The sequence below is a fragment of the Adiantum capillus-veneris genome, chromosome 10 (assembly GCF_014529385.1).
Source record: "Adiantum capillus-veneris isolate H3 chromosome 10, ASM1452938v2, whole genome shotgun sequence".
NCBI classification, from domain to species: domain Eukaryota; kingdom Viridiplantae; phylum Streptophyta; class Polypodiopsida; order Polypodiales; family Pteridaceae; genus Adiantum; species Adiantum capillus-veneris.
Genome location: NC_140940.1, coordinates 28,968,224 through 28,980,360, shown reverse-complemented (window position 1 = coordinate 28,980,360; position 12,137 = coordinate 28,968,224).

Below are 12,137 nucleotides of genomic sequence, written 5' to 3'. Positions count from 1 at the left end.
ACTTGCACGACGACAACCCCCGAGCAAAATCTCTTATTATCCATGCCATTGTGAAGCCTTATAAGGGAGATTTGGTAGGTGTCGTACAATATAAAGTTGCCTACCACTATTGGCCACATGGTGTGTATTGCTAGAGAAGGTCCTCACCTCCTCCACCACTACTATCACCTTCATTGAAGCTCTCCTCTGCTAGCTACTATCAGTGAGTCATTAAGACCATGGAATCAATGCCCATAACAACTTTGAACCCACTCTTAACATGAATATAATTAGAAGGGCCATTAACCCCACCTACCGCACCACCCTATTCTCCCGGTGTTTCTTTTGTACACATTCCAAATTAGCCACCTTAGGAGTCGGACCCGACAATGGTGCCATGACAAAGTTCAATAATACCAGCTAAAGAGGAAAGGCCTAAAATTTAAGAATGTGGAAAATAAGTCAAAAAGCTCAACTTTCCTCCTCCAAAATCAGAGAAGATGATGGCGGCGGCGGGGAGAGAGAGAGAGAGAGAGAGAGAGAGAGAGGAAGAGATCGAGCCCAGATCAAAACGAGCATCCCCAAAACTTTTCATAGCATCGACGGCCTATAGGGGGGAGAGAGAGAGAGAGTAGAAGCTTCAAGCAAGAGATGCAACCTGCAGACGTCTCTCTCTCTCTCTCTCTCTCTCTCTCTCTCTCGTAGAAGAGACATGGAAGGCAGGCCGTTGAGATACCTCATTTTTCAAAAACTCAATGAAAGCAACAGAATTCAAGAAGAGTTGCAAGTGTGAAGAAACAATTCATAGACAATTCGATCATGAACACTGCGAAGAAATAATTCATACTAGCCTATAGAGATACTTCTCTGCATGCACATCCTTTGTGTGAACAGGGAGGCTTTACGGACCGATGTCTGGCCGTAAATAGATACCATATTTATAATTCAACTTCCATTTCCCTCTAAAGCCACCATGTGGCACTTTCCTTCTATCTGCTCGAGGCCTTCTCTCCATTATATTAAGAGACATTGGAGCACCGTCATGAGGAGCATGGTGTGTGGGTGGTCGTGATGACGGAACAATTTGTTTTATAAACACGTCAAAAGTCTTAAAAATGGGACAAGACATTGTATTGTTTAAAGAAGTAAATCTATGGTCATGCGGGGCTTAGTTATCAATAATTTGAACATATATTAAGCCTCATGTTCTTGATCACACGCCAACAAGAGCATAAAATGAATAACTACGCTTACCTTTTTTATATATGCCTATAAGTATTTACATGATGAAATTAAAAGGTATCCCTATATGGCTTTAAAAAAATTAAATGTATTCTTAATTTTAAAATTCCTCTCAACAACGGGAAAAACGATGCATTCGTTTATAGCACATAACAAAACAATGACAAATTAGCACATAGATTTGCAACAATATTAGCTCGAAAGGACGGAAACAACATTGAAAGAGAGAGAGAGAGAGAGAAGAGAGAGAAGAGAAGAAAAAGCTAAAGAAAAAATGAAAGAGAAGAAAAACACCTATTATTTATATGGGCACAAAAGATCTTTTGACTTTCCAACTTCATTTGTCTTTTGACTTTTCACCTTGACGCCTTTCCATTTCCTTAACTCACCCTTCACTTATGATGCACTTAATATAATGTGAATTTTTTTTTATTTTTCTAAGATTGGGAGACCTAATGGAAATTATGTTCTTATATTCCAACATTGAAATTAAAACAGCATGTTTTTCTCATAATACCTATCTAAATTTACATTTCAAACTAGAAATTCCTAGAAGAAAATTTATCCCTTTTCCTTATAGAAATTTGTCATTAAGTCCTTGTGAGGAGGTGCATGAGGAAAGGGACCACTAGAAATTTACATTTCAAACTATAAATCTTTAGAGGAAAATTGATCCCTTTTCCAAATAATTTTTTTTTCATGAAGCTCTTGTGAGGACGTGCATGAGGAAAGGGACCACTAGGAGTAATTCGTGGAGGGTAGGAGAAGGTGAAAAGGTTGCCGAGAGCGCCAGATCAAAGAGGGTTTTCCTTCTCTTTGATTAGCATAGGATTTATGACAACTCTAGAAATTTTTCAAGACAGCATCTTCGGCCATCTGAATCCTCACACGGACCTACCCTCAAGGGGACTGATGCGCTACCTAGCTCTATACAAGGAACAATAGGGTTATTATTGGGACAGGTCCACTGCCTGCCATTCTTGAGCATGCAAAGTGAGTAGACTTGTTGAGATTGGCTACGGTTGACATGAGTAAGAGGCATGTGGGATCCCAGCATGTGGGTTCACATAAGCTATTAGCATTTGACCTCCAACTGTATCTCCAAGGATGGCTTTGGTTAAATATTGGCCTGCTAGGCCGCGTGTAGGTGGGAGTGACTGGCCCAACCGGTCACGTCGCTTTTTGGGGGGGGCACCACGCATTTTAGCATTATGTACATCATGCGCCACTGCATGTGCAGATGCACGCACGTAGTGCAGTGGTTAGGGCTGTGCCTCTGGGATGCAAGGTCATGGGTTCGAGACTGCTGTGAGCTTCACGTGTTGATTTTTTGGTCAAAGGTCACCTAACGGCTACATTCGACCGGTAACCGGCATGCCTTGCTTTGCCACGAGGGCAAGCATGCCGAAATATAACCAAAACCTCCAAGGACTAAGGGGTTTGTACATGCAAACCAGACAACACCATAGGGGCAAAGTCTATCTGGTGACCTCTAGGTGCGGGTTCCCTATAAGGAAATATTTCACAGATAAGGCAGCCCCACCCCTGACCATATAAGCTCACGTCTTCCCTCCGTCTCTGATCTCTCTCTCTCTCTCTCTCTCTCTCTCTGCGGCCAAAATCAGCGCACCATGCTTACGGTAAAAAGTTATGTTCAAGTGCTTTACGAAAGAATGCTTTTTCTTTTTTGGTTTTTCTTTTTTAACAATCAGTGATCGTCTGACAGGAGTTTCGAAACATGGCCATGAGTATACTAGCGCTTGCATGCAGGTGGATAACGGAAGCGGTACAGTTGGTCATGCGATGTACTGGTGATCACGACGTATATATTAAAGGCCAGATTGCGTCACGTCCACCAGCTGCTGCTGCAGGGGCCGATTGGCGTGCATTGCCCCCTGACATTGTGCTCCTTATTGCAGAAAAGCTTTAACTGGCAGTGAGCCGTGCGGCACTAGCCTGCACATGCAAGGCCTGGAACACTGCAATATCCAGCAGATCAAAGCACCCCCGTGTCGAGCCGCTCAATGTCTTCTTGGAATATACTGATATTGCAGCAGGGAGCCATGGCAATAAGATGCTGCTCTTCCAATCCCTCAAGGGATGGTCTCCCGTCCTTGAGAGCTGTGCTCCCGCCCTTCTTCTGCAATATCCTCCAGCTATGCTAATGATCAGCGTAGGTCCTTGGCTAATGTCGTGCAGTGGTGGGGAATTTATAACACTTCGATGCTACAACCTTGTCACTCAACATCAATCTACAGCTTCTGAGCTTTTATGGGGCCCAAGTTGTGAATATGGTCCAGCGTGTATCATGTTGGGGGGTGCAGCCATAAGTTCATGCGACAACAGTGCAAGATTCCTTTGCATCCGTTACAGGTACCAAAACATCTTAAACACACGTCGGTACCTAGAGCCCTTTACATTTCTTTTGGAGGAGACGGGATCGGAGCAGCAACTTACAATGCAATGGCAACAGGGTTGTTCCTATAGCTGCGCCTTTCATATTTACAATACTCCTCATGAGGACAACATGATCATCCTAAGCAGCGAAAAGCATGCTTTTTTGCGGTTCTGGACGGACAGTCCTGGCTATGCGGCTATGATCTTGTGGTATAACTGGGAATCTGATACATGGGGCTGTAAGATGCAGGACAATCTCGTCGACGGGCCCAGTCTAAAATTCTCCCGTTTCCTCTTTCTCCTTCGCCGACCATCGGTGAAAATCAGTGGGAAGCTGGGAATAGTACGGGTAGCAGCAGCTGGCCAATTATATGTTGGTCTCACTGACCACGGGCTTAGAATGGAGATTTGCTTGCTACATTCAGATGCAAACGATTTAGAGACCCTGGTCGATTCCGAAGACGACCCTAATCTTCAAAGTGTTGCAGTAATGCCTCACCTAATATGGACAGAGCTTTTCAGTATAACAGAGGGATATAAAAATGGACATTATCTGGTGATCTCATGTCGCCAATGTAATGACATGTATGTCCATATGTATTGCACTATAGAAGCTCAGCTAATCGCAATCATTGTCTACGATGTGGAGCAGGACAAGTGGGATGTCACGTGTTTTGCACAAGGTAGAGTACCATTGCACCGAGACTCCAAATATTTTGGTTGGCCAGTAACATCTGACAGCTATTTAGCTAAAGTTGCATTATCTTGTAAGAAGAAGCCCACACCAAGCAAAGTTGTTCACAGAATATGCTCGTCTATGAAAAATATTTACAAACAGACAACTTACACTCGCGATGAACGGTACTTTTATCAAAACCCCAAGTATCTAACATTGTCTCATTGAATCACGAAGCATCAGGCTAATTACCCATCTACAGCAACTAATCAGCGCCTTTCCCGGGGGGGAGCAGCTTGGGTGGTAGTCCGTGAAGCAATGTATGTAGGCACTAAAATGTATGAAACTCCCCAAGCCATTTTTGTAACAATCTCAGAATGTAAAATGTACTATCGGTACAAAGTAAGTCGGAGGAATCAGCAGTATGTAACACTGTGCATTGTAATTTTGTTCTCTACTTAATATACTTCTCTTGCCCTTTATGGGAAAAAAGAACAAGTTGGCTCTCTCTCTCTCTCTCTCTCTCTCATCTATCTACAAAAAACTCTCACTTCTTAAAGTATCTAAATATAGTGAAATTTGTGATTCATGTTGCATGCACAACCGATCTTGGGCTCTAATACCAACACAAGGAGCTTTGGATTCTAGGTAGTAAGTTAATTCCTAGTTACAAATAGGAGTTTTCATATTTAATCTAGCAAGTAAGCTGTTAATTTTCTAATTCATCCAGTAAATCATAAAATCCTATATCGTACATCTAGTAAGTCATAAACATCTATTTAACAACCTGCTCTTGGACATCCTCATCTAGTACTAACGTTCATCTAGTGAGTCATAAACTCCTACGTAGTAGCTAGCTCTTTAGTATCCTTGCCTGATAGTTTATCAACTCATATATAGCAAAGGGGTGGTAATGTTTCACTTGCTAGTAGTAAGGTTGTTTGCTCCTAATTTCATTTTAGCATAAATTCAGTTGGCATAGTTAAACAACTAATTATTGACAAATATCATTATTACTCGATCATTATCCAAGTTTTTTTAATTGTTCAAGAGAGTCACGTGATAATTATGTTACTATCACGTAAGTGCCGCAGAAGGGGTTATTAATTTACATAGAGGCATGAAAAATTAATTTTGATCATCTTCAAATTTCTCGCCATTCATTTTTCAAGATTTTTTCCAAGTTTTAAGTTTCCCAATGTAGAGTTAAGCTCTTCAAGTTACAACTAGTTCTCTACAGGGTTATGGCTATGGCAGCGTAGTGGAAAATTGTGTTCAGACAGATTGGGAGGGCATGTATCTTCAGATTGTAGAGTTGGTGTTGAAATTGTGGGTTGGTGATGTTCAATTGTGAAAGGGGAGTCCTTGTCTTCATATGAATTGGTCGGCATGTGCTATAAATCTATGTTTTAATAGGGTTTAGCTTTTATGTGCTATGGTCCTTTGGGTGGGCCCGAGTGCCTTGTAAATTCCCAAGGGAACATAGGTCATTTGGTAGGGGTTTACTAAGAGTTGTTTTGGTATACATTTTGGTATTGAGGTTGATGTTTTAACGCTCTTGGACTATAAAGCTTTATAAGTGTCGGGGGTTTTTTTTTTGTCCAAAAACATGAAGTCACAAACCAAGATAGAACTTGAAATACTTACACACGAATGAGAGAGGAAGAGAAAAGAAAAGTTGATTACAAGTTAGAGCTACTTGGTCGCTTGAGCCTACGTACATAGAGCTCCCTTTTCTCTAGGGAAGCCTTTTTTCATACTAAGGTTATTATCTTTTATACCTAGGGCTTCCTAAATGGCCAGTGGCCAAGCTCTCATGGGCCTTTACAAATATCATGGAAGAAGTACAACTTATAGAATAGATTATCTACTCTCGGATCAGAATTTACACATATTGTAGCTACACTAGCTCTAAAAAATATTAGAGTACAAATATATAAAACATGCGGTGTTTGGTTAGGTGGACGTTCATATGTTGAAATGACCAAACAATCTCGTTTTCTCTCTCGATGCTTGTGCTTGTCATGATTGTCAGTGTCTGTCTCTTGTCTCTCACTGCAGTTGTCATCACTTCATTTAATGTGTTAGTTTCTTTTTCTCGACCAAGTTTTGTTTAAGAATCTAATGGCATATGTCTACATCTTGCCACATTTCTAGTATCAATATGATCTTTGGCCTTGCCCTTTCCTCTTGAACGACAAAAACATGTGAGTGAGAAAGACTTTTAGCTCTTTTTCAAATTGTGTCTACAAAAATACACTGAGTATTTAGAAGTTCTCCACTTCTTACCATGTCTAATACCTAGATTCCCTTCGGTTTCCTTGTTCTAAGAGTGAAACTACTCATCATCATATTCTTATTCTAATTCTTTTTCTATTGTGGTAATGTGGTCCTGAGTTTTGGTGAATGTTATGGCAGCTCTCTTTCCTTGTATTGAGCATCATACAAACATTGAGAATGATTTATTATCTCTAAGTTCTACGTGGGAGATTGCTTCCTATCAAGAGATTTAACTCACCATTGGGATCAACAAAATGGAATGAGCAATTAAGATTACTCTAAGAACCATTTTAAATTGAATAAAAAGGTGAATGAGTTGAGTGTAAAGCTATTGTGGATATACCAATGAGGCATTCATGATTGTACCATAGCCAATAGATAATTAGGAGTAGACTAGAGAGATTGAGCTCAATACACAGTGAAGAATGAAAAAATCTTGCTTGATTGATTTGAATTAGAGGGAGAGCCTACAAGCTTTAAGTATTGGCCATATATAGGCGCATGTAAAGAAGTGCAATGAATAGTTGAATGTATATGCACCACAAGTGGAAATGCCAAGGGTAGTGTGAGCTACCACACTGACATGTGGCCATTAAGTGTCTAGGGAATGGGTAGCATGTGTGAGGCTTTGTAGGTTTTATAAGGAAAATGTGACTATGCACTTAAATGGTGCATGCTTGGCTTTTAGGGAGTATTGTTCTCATTGTGATTGTAAGATAAGGCTTACCCAAATAGATGCCTTCTAAGGGGAATCTTACATGAAATGCATGGATTCTAGTTAGAGATGAGATCTTAGTTCCAAATAATACCAGTGAAAGGGGGGCCTTGGGAGCTTGGGATCGGACAAGCCAATGTGAGAACCCCAGCTTAAGAAAGAAAATGCATGTCAAATAAGGCAAATGTGCCCAAAAGAAGGTAAAAAAGGAGATTAGTGAGCACTAAATGTTGGAAGATAGAGAATACTAAATCCAAGGTATGGACTATTTGTGGTTAATGATGAGTTGGTGAGGAGCATTGAGCATGCATCACTCGGTTGCCACTGATTTAGCACCATCGCACCTAGGTTTTCCAAGAATAAGTATTGAAATGTGATTAGTTGTATCAAATGGTGAGGTGTGTCCTAAGAAAGAAACGGTTGAAAAGGTTTCATGGACATGGGCTCCCACAACAAGTATTAGAGAGTGAAAACATCGAAGCATGGCCTTTGGGGCCTCCGGGTAAATGAAGTTGGGTGCTTTTTGCAAGGCATGGGGCCGAGGTGTTGTGAGCCTGTAGCAGCAGAGCAACATGTCCGAACCAACTCAATGACTCCACCTGGGGATTTTTGGCCTTATGTAAAGCGCAAAAAGACTATTTAGGGCGTGGTCACACTAGTAGTGGCCAGCATTGAGGATTTTTCATCCTTTAGGACACACACACAAAATCACTTCTTTTAACTTTAGTGCAACACTCACACACACAAGCTTACATAAAGTGAGAGCATACAGTCACCCACACTTAATCAAAACAATGGTAAGAAAGAAGGTGGATCATGTGGCTCTGAGTTGCATACCGCATGGTGTTCCCTAGGCCATGCACATTGATTTTGCTCCTTTGTTTAGTAGGTAATCAAGACCTAAACGAGGTGCCCATTTCCTAGCTAACTTGCTATAGTTCAAAAGAAAATGGAGGACTCTACATTCTCAACTTACAAAACTTGGCCTATAAGTTGTCCATAAATGGATTCCAATATCAATTTAATCCTCAAACTTTTGGGCCTTGCTTATCAACCGGGATATCCACAAGTTCTATATTAGAGATTATAAGTCTAGGAGAGGACACTCACTAGATGAGCTCCTTATCTCTTGTGCTAATTTTCCTCCCAAGGGTTTTGACCTTGTGCATGTGTAGGTTTTGGAAGGCTTGGACTATCAAAAAAGCTTACTGGGTTGGACGGGTTGGACCCTATGCCCAAGTATGTGGGTACAAGACTGCATATGGTTTGGATCACTCTCAAATTTTTATGGATGGAAGTTGTCCAAGAAATCCCACAAATGCTTCCAGGCTAGTGTAAGATACTATAAGGATGTCTACAAAGAAGGGGAATGAATATCAAAAGAGTAGATGATACCAAATCTCCCAAGGGTGTGATGAGTTGGTCTTGAGAAGAATCCAAACTGTTCAATGTGTGTTTTAGAGCATTATTAGGTGCCATCACACATTTGTCTATAAATTTTACAAGTACATATATGACTGTAAAGGCTCATCAAATATTACGGACCCTCAAGTGGTTAATAAGCTCAATGGATGATGGAGGCTGCCTTGGAATACCAAGTAGTGGTATTATAGATTCCAATGCATATGGGCCTTTCCTCTATCCATCAAGTAGAGATACCCAATGCATATGGGTCCTCTATCCATCAAGTAGCTGATTTGCATGAAGTAGACATGCCTAATGTTGTTAATCATCCACCAAGGGTTATGGACTGGTTCAAAGGCAAAGAGTTGGGTATTTTTGATGGGACATGTAGAATATGTAATGTGCATGAAGAGGCCATGGCTCACCTTTTCATAAATTGCAAGTGAAACATTTTTTTTTCAAAAAGGAGCTATAGCATGCCTTCTCTGTTGATCATTCAAAGCTAACATGGAGATCCATTTTCTTTGACATCCGAGTCTATGGACCAATCTAAGGGGGGCATACTTATGGAAGATATGGATAGAAATAAACAAAGCTATTTTTGGAGGCTTTTTCTTTGCATCTATTGTCCCCTTCATTTATAGTTTCAAAGCTATTATGTTGGAAATTTCTAGTCAAGTGTGTAAGGCAGGCTGGTTTGGAGTTAAGGATTTGCCAAAACGTTTGAGATGGCAAAGATGGAGAGAGTCTAACTAGTCCCAATTTGATTCCTTGAGATTGTACACCATTTCTAATTCGATCTCTTTGCACCATACCCTATGATGTTCTCTGCCTCCCCATGCTGCTTCTTTGCTGACCAAGATGCCTCATGTCCTTCCTCAAGGATACTTGTAACTTCTTTCCTTCTTATTTGATATAATTCTGTTGTTTCTCAAAAGAAAAACTTGATAAGAAAAAAATGATCGTCTGATCTTGGTGCAACTCACATACTTAAGGGCTCAATGGAAAATCCTCGCTAACGACTTCATGCACACATAATTCTCAATTAATTCTCTCAAGCAAGCTAGTTCGGCTAGAAGAATGCTTGAAGAATAAGCTAGGAAGCATGTACAGCCAATCAAGCAAGTAGAAAATTTGCACACAGCCTAGAGCTTGATCCTATTTTGCTCTTATCACTTGGTTATGGAAGTGGCCTTATAGACATACCCAAGTCCGAGGAAAGAGGTAATTAGGTTTAAGTTGTAGTAAATTTCCTACTCCAAAAGAGTTATTAATTGTTTCTTTCTTGAAGAGATAGAAAGCACTAAATCTAGAATAGGGATCTTAAACGATACAATTAGGCAATTCTAATTTCACATTAGCCTTGATACCACATGTGAAGCTATGGTGGATATACCAATGAGGCATTCATGGTTGCATCATAGCCAATAGATAATTAGGAGTAGACTAGAGAGAGTGAGCGCAATACACAACTTAGAATGAAAATAGATTGCTTGCTTGATTGGAATTAGAGAGAGTGTTTACAAGCTTTGGGTGTTGGCCATAAATAGGCTCATGTTGAATGAATATACACCACTAGTGGAAATGGAAAGGGTAGTGTGAGCTACCACAATTGGCATGTGTCCATCAAGTGTGTATGGAATGAGTAGCATGTGTGAGGCTTTGTAGGTTCCATAGGGAAAATGTGATTATGCACTTAAATGGTGTATGACTGGTTTCTAGGGAGTGCTCTCACCATGAGTGTAAGCTAAGTCTTACCCCAAAATTGAGACACTCATATGAACAAATGAGAACTTCAAACTTCAAATGGCTTGAGATCAAACTACATGGACAAAAAAAAAAAAAAACTAGAGAAATTCATATTATATACATGGAATAAGATTATTAGAAATAGATATTTAGATTCAAAATGGAGTTAAGATAGAAGGGTTCTAGAAAGAATGATCTAGCTTTGCCACCTTTCTCTTGGCCACTTGAGATTTTTTATTGTTTTGACATTGCACTGCAAAGTGCTTGTTGTCGTGTTGTTGCATTCCCACGATGTGAAACATGATTAAAATATGCAAATTGAGTCTGCTTAAAGTGTACAATTTTATTATGAAGTGATGATTGGGGAACAATAAAGGACCATTGTTAAGTTAAATCTATGTCAGATATGGTTTTTAACACTAGGTTGGTAATCTAATAGGACATAAAAGTGTCCTTTTTAGGGTTTTGAAGAAAACTTCCAAAACCATAGTAGATCCAAGCATTTTGGAAAATCCCTTCATGAACTTATAATTCAAGGACTACTACACATGGGAAATATGAGAAACTTGAAAAATTTCTCATCTCTTGGTCACAAAAAGCCTCCAAAGTTGATGGACCAGTCCATTTTGCCCAAAACAACCTTTTCTTACGGTTGATTGCATATAATTGAGACTAGGGATTTTTGTAGGACATGATATAAAATTCCCCATTAACTTCAAAGGGTTGTTGATCAAATCATATGGTTTCTTTTGCCTGAGGATTTTTCTTTTCGAAAAAAAATGGGTACACCATTCTGCGGAACTATCATCAAATTTTCCATAGTCACACTCAATACAAATATATACATATCTTCTTATAAATTCTCTTTGGGCTTTTGGATTCAAAAAGGAGCCATGGAGCATGTCAAAAGATTAATAGATCTCTTACCAAGTGGAACCTTGCTGACAATTATGAAGTGCTAAATACATCACACATGAAAAAATTGGGTTTAGCATGATGACCTATAGAATCCCCTAGAAACTACTCAATATCTAGCCAAATTTGATGTTTACGATAAGATATGGTTACGGCCTCTAGAGGTAATACATATAATTTCTAGGGACATGCTAATCATTTGATGCATATCATGAGCTCCACATAACATGTACTAGTGTTGATAGTCCCATTGAATCCTATGAATCAACGGTTGTAGGACCAACATTGGAATTTTCTAGTATAAATCCCAGCTAATCGTATTCAAATGTGCACCAGAATTAACCATCACATGAATAGGTAACATGTTGGCTCCTAGTTCTATAGAAATGTATGGATCCAAATTTTCTTTATCTTCCTCTATGCTTGTAATCTGATGAATCCGCACAGTCTTTTACATTTTGAAGTCTTCTCTTCTTTGTTTCATTTTTGCTACCCGTTCTCTGTCTTCTTATTGTGCTTTTTTTTTAAATTTTTGGGTGCATGTTCCCTCTCAAGCATCTCTTGAGACAGTGGCAAGTGATATTTCTTTAATTTGCACCCACTGATCCTGGGTATTTCCTTTCCATCCAATGCAGCAAGCCTAATTATGGCCCCACTTGGGGAAATAGAATGAATCACAAATGGTCCCATTCCTTCCTTTTTTTATTTCTTTGTTTTTTTCTTAAGAGTGTAAACAAGCACATAATCTCCTTGAGAAAAGTCTTTAGACTTCACATGCTT